This window comes from Sorex araneus, chromosome 3, assembly GCF_027595985.1.
Source record: "Sorex araneus isolate mSorAra2 chromosome 3, mSorAra2.pri, whole genome shotgun sequence".
In the NCBI taxonomy this organism is placed as follows: Eukaryota; Metazoa; Chordata; class Mammalia; order Eulipotyphla; family Soricidae; genus Sorex; species Sorex araneus.
The window spans coordinates 31,185,187-31,194,170 of record NC_073304.1 but is presented as its reverse complement, the minus strand read 5'-3'; positions in this window follow the sequence as shown (position 1 = coordinate 31,194,170).

Sequence of the window (8,984 nt, the reverse complement as noted above, 5' to 3'; positions counted from 1 at the left end):
CAGACAATGGGGGAAGTAGTGGAGTGGGGGGGCGAGGGGGGGCATGTTAGGAGGTGGAACTAGAAGTAACATCAGGACAGTGATGGAGGGCCTCAGGTCTTTGTAACTAAGTTGCCTAAACTATAATCAAATCAACTTGTGAGAAAGAATAAGAGTCATTGGGAGGAAAGCTCAAATACAGGTTTTACAGGCAGGAACACTGAGTTCCATCCCCAACACCATGCAGTGCCCTGAGCACCACACAGAGAATAAGCCCCCAGGTACCACTGGGTGTGACCCCACAACACACAAAAGCTGATGAATAATAATACATGTTTTCAGATTTTTCAGATGTTGCTGAAAGAATTAATAAGACGGTTCTTCAGGAAAGAAGGCAGTTTAAATCTAGTCAGGCGTGGTGTGACCCAAGAATTGGTTAAGGTTTTGGGTCACAGACTTGAAAATACACTCAAATGTCAAAGAAGAATATGTGAGTGCCTTATTCACCGATATGGAATCATCTTCAGGGCATAATAAATGAGTAAGAGTGTTTTCATTGACGAGGGGATTAGTGCACGTGGTAAGAAAATTCAAAAGGAACAAAGGAATCAATGCCAGAAGCCCCCCATGCTCTGGTTCCCCTCCTCAGAGCCATCCCAGCATGGCCCCACCCCTACACATTTTCTCTGCTTTGTCTCTAAGCTACCATCCAGAAGTTTTCAGATTCTTGATTAAATGGAATATTTTCAGTGGACTGGGTGTATATGTCTATGTGCTATATGTGCAGGAAAGCAAGTGATAATAAAGAAAGCTGTATCTTGCCTTATTGCCTATAGTTTTTGCTGGGGCAAGACATAACTTCAAATATTAACATAAGTGAAAAAGGATCCTAAAAGGCAGGCACAAGAAAGGATTTTTCAAGTTCCTATATATCCAAGCCCTCAATTTAAACATGAGGCCAGAGAAGTGACTCTTCTGGAATCATTACGCCGGCGAATAAACTCCCTCCCAGTTGCTCCTGTGATCCAAGAGCACACAAAATGCTCTATCTTGAGCGAGGGACTTTATAAAGATAGGATTCTAGGGGCAAGGGAGATAGTGCAGGGGCTGGACACGTGTAAGGCTTTCACCCCACTCTGGAGCAATCTCTGGCACCACATCAACCCCAAGAACCACTGGGGTGGCCCAGGTAGTCCCCGGTACTTCAGGAGCCAAGTGATCTGACTGACTGAGAATCACCCTGGGTCCTCTGAGCCTGAAAGCCTCCCCCGCTACATAAAAGATGTGATTCTGGGGGCCAGAACGATAGCACAGCAGGTAGGGCATTTGCCTTGCACACGGCCAACCCAGGTTCGATCCCTGGCATCCCATATGGTCCCCCAAGCACTGCCAGGAGTAATTCCTGAGTGCCAAGCCAGGACTAACCCCTGAGCATCGCCGGGTGTGACCCAAAAAAAGCAAAAAAAAAAAAAAAAAAGATGTGATTCTGAAATGAGGCAAGATGAATCTTTAGGGGCATGAATTTAGAAATGTCTTGAAGTGAATATAGCTATGGGGAAAGCAATGAGCAATTCCTAGAAAACCCTGATGTCCAGTTCCAATAGAAAAGTAGCATGCCTACACACACACACTATCTTTCTCTCTCTCTCTCTCTCTCTCTCTCTCTTTCTCTCTCTCTCTCTCTCTCTCTCTCTCTCTCTCTCTCTCTCTCTCTCTCTCTCTCGCTCTCACTCTCACTCTCACTCTCACTCTTGCTGTTGGCAGAAGACATGGCAGCCGTCTGTAGAGCCTATTGTCTGCTAACCCTACCGAGCCAGGTAGAGGTTCTGAGAGTTGCTCAGCAGGCCCTAATCTGATGGTGGAGGAAAATCTGTTTCTTTTGGGGAGCAGGGAGAAAAGCCAACCTAGACAGGAGTAAAGAGAACTATTTATGTGCGGAGGGCACACAGGCCAAGGGAACACAGAAGAAATATCTGGCTGTGCCACCACCCCAAGCTCTGCCACCTCTGGATCCATTGGCACTGACAGCCCCAAATGTTTGCATCATCTTCTGGGAGGAAATGCCCAAGGATTCAAATGCAAGCAGGACCAGGGGGTCTTTACAAAAAAAATTCTGCTAGGGCATCAGCCTCAGACGCAGAACAATTTTGATGTCTCAGCCAGACGGATGAGCCTTTGATGGTATCAGAGGTGGCTTTGGTGACCCGGGCATGCAGGATCTCAAACACAGGCTAGTATTCCTTCCGCCTCTCGGAAAACATCAGTTTCCAGGATGCAGAGCCCATGGTACATGCTTCTCGCATCAACAGCCTTCTCTTCCTGCTCTATTATTTTGGCTGGTAAGAGAGTGGAAATTACTTCAAAATACATAGATGGATATTTTCAGCCTTGCTGAGAGCTTCAAAATATATACCAATCCTGGGAACATTCCTAAATTTCCACTTTCCAGTTTCTCAGGCAAAATGGAGCTGTCATTTATAGGCGCTACTAGACTGAAGGAAATGTAGGGCCAGACAGTGAGTCTCCGCATTGAGATTATCTCTGTCCCTATTGTTTGGCCTCTTTTTAAAAATAGAAATCACCCAAATTTCAGAGTCACAGTTATTTATGATTGAGCTTTAGGCATACAATGTTCCAACATTAATTCCTTCACTGGTGACCACTTTCCTCTGCCAGTGCGGGGGGGGGGGGGGCGTTTCCCTCCCACCCTACCGCCTGCCGCAACAGCAGACACTTTATACCGACTTTCAGCTTTCTGTCTCTCCAGAGTGATCACTTCCCTCTACCACTCTTGTCACACCCTCCCTGACTGTCCCTCCCTTTCAGCCTCGCAGTGGCAAGCTCCCTATTGTAAACCAGTTCTCTTGCTCATTGTTTCTGTTGCCTTGTTATTCCCCGACTTTGTTTCTTTATGTCCCGCATATGGGAAAGATTATTTTGTCCCTCTCCCTCTGACTTCATTCAGCATAAAACCCTCCAGATCTCTCGATGCAGCAGCAACTTGCATGACTTCATCTTTTCTTATGGCTGCGTAGTATTCCACTGTGTGCATGTACCATGGTTTATCCAGTCATCTGTTCTTACAACTTGGGTTGTTTCCAGTTTCTAGCTATTGTGAACAGTGCTGCAATGAATATAGGCCTGCAGATGTCTTTTCTGCATTGTGCTTTTGGGCCCTTGGGGTATACACCAAGGAGTGGAATTGCTAGCTTGTATGGAAGCTGAATTTCTAGGTTTTGGAGGAATGTCCATAATGTTTTCCAAAAGGGCTGGGCCAGTCAATATTCCCACCAACATTGAATAAGGGTCTGTTTTCCTTAAATCCATGCCAACATTCGTTGTTGTTGTTGTTTTTGTTTTTGTTCTTTTTGATGAGTGCCAGTCTCTCTGGACTGAAGTGATAATCTCATTTCGATTTGCCTTTCCCTGATCATATGGTGACACAGAACACTATTTCATGTGGCTTTTGGCTATTTGTATTTCTTCTTTGAGGAAGTGTATGTTCACCTCTTCTGCCCATCTTAAATGGGGTTGGATGTCTTTTTCTTGTAAAGTTCTACCAGTGCTTTATACCTCTTGGATAGTAATCCTTATCTGATGAATGGTGGGCAAATCGTTTCTCTCAGTCTGTGTGGGTGTCTTGTATTCTGGTCATTGTTTTTTTTTCTTTTTTTTTTTTGAGGTGCAGAAGTTTGAGGTACAGAAGCTTTTTAATTTAATATAGACTCATTTGTAAATCTTCACTTCCACTTATTTGGCTAAGGGTGTTTCATCCTGAAAGATGCCTTTAGTTTCAATGTCATGGGGAGTTCAATGTTTTCCTGTATGTATCTTATGGATCAGGTCTGATATCATTTTTCTAATCCACTTTGATTTAATTTTGGTAGATGGGGTTAGAAACGGGTGTGAGTTCATTTTTTTGCACGTGACCGACCAGTTTTTCTAATGCCACTTGTTGAAGCGACTTTCCTTGTTCCATTTCACAATTTTTGCCCCTATTTCTATAAATAGAAAATTAGGTGTCTATAAATCTATCTGGATTTTCAATTCTATCCCATTAATCTGAGGGTCTGTCCTTATTCCAGCACCATTCTGTTTAATTTTAATTATTTATTGTTTAGGGGCCACCCCCAGTGGTGCTCAGAGCTTACTCCTAGTTCTGCACTCAAGGATCACTCCTCACAGGCTCGGGGAACCATATGGGGTGCTGGGGATCAAACCCTGGTTTGCCGTGCAAGGCATACATTCTACTCATTGTACTATCACTCGGGTCCCCATGCTGTTTTAATAACCACTGATTTGTAATACAGTTTGAAGTTGGGGAAAGTGATGCCTCCCATCCTCTTCCCCTCCCCAAGGATTGTTTTGGTTATTGGCAGGATAGTGGGGAAGAGGAGGGGGGTTCCATATTGTTCCATATGACGTTTAGAAGTGTTTGATCTATTCTTTTGTTTTGAAGCTACACCTGGTGGTGCTCAGGGATAATCTTGACTTGGTGTGGAGGATTCATTCTCAGCAGTGCCCACGGGACTATGTGGTGCTGGGGATTGAACCTGAAGCTGCCATATGCAAAGCATGTGGTCTGTTGACCATCTCGTTGGCCCGTACAGAATGAGGACTTGTGGTATGGTGGGGAGGGGAGCAGGGACTCCGGGAGGCAGCTCTGAGGCTCTCAGGAGTGTCGGGCAGGCAGCTGGCCAAGCCCCAAGCTTCAGATACTCCCCAGGAGGCTGCTGGCAGCTGTCACTGGGCAAAGTCGGGTGGGGGAGGGAGCACATTGGGCCGAGTTGGCTGCAAGGACAATTCAGTTTGAATTGATAGTTACCCATTCTGTGACTAGACCCCTCTGAGACTGCGATTAGAGTTTGCTTGTTTTTGCACCCGGGCAGCCTAGATGCATTCAGTCAAGTTGCTGTGAACATTGGGTAGTAGGTGTTCAAGAGGAAAAGGCCGGAAAAGGACAGGAAATGCCACTCTAATGGCAAACAGGCAGCATGACCATCTGAGTGGGCTTGTGGCTTTTCCAGGGGACAAAGCAAGCAGGAGTAGCCTCGATACTCATTTGTTTATTCACTGCACAGTTGAATTCAGCGACTGCATGATGCCCAGGACTGTACTGGAAACGGTTGCCACGCCAAAGAAAGGGGCCAGGCTCTGTTAGGAGGAACCCCCCCTTCAAGGACATGAGGCAGGCATGTGGCAGGCGCTGTCTTGGCATTTTGAAACAGCTGGTCTGCTCGATGACCTTTGCCACTCATATCTAAGAGGCTACAGAACAAGCAAGGAACAAAGGAGGGAACCGTGGAGATGGGGGTGGGGGTCACAGCGGGGCGGGGGGGTTACTTGAGAAGACCTCCCTGACCAATTCTGCTGGCCAGTTGGCTCTATTTGTGCATTGCTCCCTTGGAGGAATTCCTGGTCGTTAAGGAAAAGGGCTTGACACATTTCTAATGCACTCTGGGTCTCTTCAATCCTGTTATTCCCCAGTGCAACAGCTGGACAATTTCATGATCGGCCCTAATAATCGTAGTTCCTATCCAGGCCCTGACTGTGCATGGCATCACGGACAACTTTCTCAGCCCCTCATCTTGGGGCTGTAGCATTTGGCCCCTGGCCCAAGGCTGGGGACACAGCCAGTCGGTCCTGAGGAAGCGGTGTTTCTCGGGCCCACAGTGGCCTAAATGAGTCTCTATTTCTCTGTCCCTCTAGTCCTGAACCATCTACAGATCTTTTCTTTTCTCCCTCTTCCCCCCTTTCCGTCCATCACAAATACAAAGATTAATGAGCATGTGTATATGGATGCGCCTTTAGGAGACTGGTGAACAAAATAATCAAGAAACCCTGCCCTCAGGTTGGGACGTGGCTCAGTGGTAGAGTACTTTCCCTGCATGTGTGAGGCTCTGGGTTCAATTCCTGGAGCCACATGACCATCTGAGCACTGCCCGAGAGTGACCCCTGAGTGGGGAACTGGGAATAGCTTTCAGCACATATGCATGTACTCCCACACCTACCAACTTTCCAATAAAAAAAAAAAAAAAAACAAGAGAACCCTGCCCTGATGACACATACAGTCCAGTGACAGAAACAAAACCACAGCGATTAGAAGTAGGAGAGTACCTAAACTCCTTTTATCATATCCTCTCTCTGCAATGATTGACAGAAACTCACAGCTTTTCCTTAGCTCCAAGGCGGCTGTAAGTGCAACCAGCTGGCAGTGGGTGGCACGCGTGTACCCTCCCAGGGCTGAGTGACCCCTGCAGGCATCAGCCTCTTCATCCGGAAGATGGAGGTGGCTGTGCCTTCTCCTCAGAGACTCTCCGCATCGCGGCCCTGCCCAGGGCTGTTCTCTGCTTCCGTCCCTGCCAAGGGCAGGCGTGGGTGAGAATCAGCTCCCCTCATCAACTTCAGGCCTCCCTCTGCTGCAACTGCAGACAGGACATGAGCTGTCAGAGCCAACCCAGGATGTCCAGGCAAATGGGGGTCTGGTCTCTGCCCCTCCTCCAGCCCCCTGCGGGCAGGCACTGGAGGTGGCGGTGGGGCAGGACGGTGGGTGTGGCTGCTGAGGTCTGTCTGTGGTCGATGGTCACGGTCCCCTGCGTGTGCCCAGGCAGCTATGGGAGAGTGCCCCCAGTGGCCGAAGCCAGCAGCGGGTGACTGGGGACACTGCCGGGCCTGGGGGATAACCTGTTTTGTTTCTCTGTGGCGCTGCAGCAGAAGGGCTGAGCATGGACCTTCTTGCAACCAGGAGAACCAAGGCTCAGAATTTGCCCAAGTCACTTCCCGAATATGTAACAGGATCAGCATTTGCATTCAGGCTAACTCTGGGGATATGGTTTTACTCTGAGCTATGCTCTTTCTCCCCTCTTAGTCCTGCTCCCCCCGCCAAGTGCCTCCTCCCCGATCCCCCTCCCCGCCCACAGCAAACCTCATACCCAACACACAGGTGCAGAGCATTCTGGAGGCAACAGCCCTGAGTACCTTCCATGGCTTTAAGAGCTGCAGCCAGAGGGATAGTATGGGAGTGTGAGCCCTGAGCACTGCCGAGCATGGCCCTATTCCCCCCCCCCAAAAAAAAAAGAACAAAGCTCTGGGCCAGAGAGCTAGTACATTGGCTTTGTATTCGACTCTGGTTTGAGTCCCTGGAACCACATTAGTTTCTTGAGCCCGCCAGGGGAAACACCCAAGCACAGAGCCAGGAATAGCCCTAACCCTGAGAATTGTCAGTTATGGCCCAAACTCCCTCTCCCTGCTCCCCACCAAAAAAAAAAGAACATGGAGAAAAAAACCCAGGAAACTAGGAGGCCCAAATAGTAGTGGAAGGGACCCGAGCGTCTCTCCGATGCCTCTGCTTTCAGAGTTGATAACTGAAGTGCCAAGGAGAAGTGAGGTCCCTGCAAGCAAAGTTCTAGAGAGCTCCCTGGGGCCTTAGTTACCCAGATGCCAGCACGGAAATAGACTGGAACTCGGCCCCAGCACGGACTTGGCGAGGCTGTGTGGAGCATCTACAGGGCTTAGGGGCTAATGTCTGAACTGTGGCAGCACCGAGGCGCTCAGCAGCCCGAAGCTAGTGCCACTCTCCTTGTTTTCCAACACCAGCAAACCCTCCAGGCTACACAAGGCTCTTAGGTGTCTCTGTGATGGTGGTTCTGCCCGAACCCATTCCTGGGCCCAGAGAACAAACAGGGCTCGTGATCATATCGGCCACACTCACCTCCCTCTCAGATTCTGCTGCAGCTCTGCTGTCCTTCTCAGGGCTCCGAACCCAGGCAGAAGGTCACAGACTCATGCCAGAGCGGAGCTGCTGCTGGCCCTCCTGCGCGTCCAGGGCTGGAAGTCCTGCCTCCACCTCCCCATCCAAGTCCGACTGTCCAGAGTGTGTGGAAATGCCCCGGGGAGGCTGAGGTTGGCCATCAAAGGACGGACATGCTGTGCAGACTGACCCCATTCCAGCAGCCTCTCCTGGGGGGGATTCCCACCCTGGAGGGTGGGGCAAGGAAAAGCCAGAGCTGCCAGGGAGCAGAGATTTGGCGCAGACTCTCACCAATGAATGAACGTCAGGCAACAGGGTTAGCCTCTGAGCCTTGAAGAAGGCCGGGCCAATCCCAGTGCCTTCCTCCCCTTCAGAGCCCTCCCCACCAGGAGCCTTCCAGACCCGTCAGCCTCACTTCATTTCCACTTAGTCCAGCTCTCGCCCACATGCCAAGGGTAGAACTTGGAGCCTCTGTGTGTATGTGTATGTGTATGTGTGTGTGTGTGTGTGTGTGTGCGTGTGTGTGTGTGCGCGTGCGCGCACGCACGCACGCACGCACGCACGCACGCTTTGCAGGATGCACCCCTCAATGTTCTGGGATATGAATCTCCCAGCAGTGTTTGAGGGACCATGCAGTGCTTGGGGATGGCGCTCAGCCCATGGCACCACCATCTCCTTGGCCAGGATGTGATGTCTGTCCTTGGATCTCACATCCCCACACACAGTCTCCTCAAGACCGGGGTATGGAGAGCGGCGGAGACCGGGCTGAGATGAGGAGGTCAGCCTATGCGACAGATCACTCTCCCCCTAGTCTTTCCCCTGACTGACGTGAGAGCCTGGGTGGAAGTGGGGGGACACCCATCCCCTGATATCTAATTCTCTGTCTGGATTCCTGAGACCTAGGACTTCAGAGGGCCTGAGCACTGGCAAACCGAGGACTGTGGGAACCAGGCACGGGGCTCTTTGTGGCCCTTTCCGCAGTCACATGCTCAGGGGAAAGGAAGCATGAGATAGGGCAAGGCAGAGGCAGCTACCCCATGTCCAGTTGTCCCCGATGTTGGTGCTATTCCTCAGACGCCCCGTGACTCTTCCAGGTCTCTCCCTCTTTACTAGCATGATGCTCCAGAGTCCGGCCTTTTCTTCTGGCTCGTCTTATCTTCGTCAAAGGAAGCGAGCAGCAGTTTCCACAGAGACCTTGGGTTTTCCTGGATTTCCCTTCACTGCCCCAGAAATGCATGACACCGCTCTGGAGGGC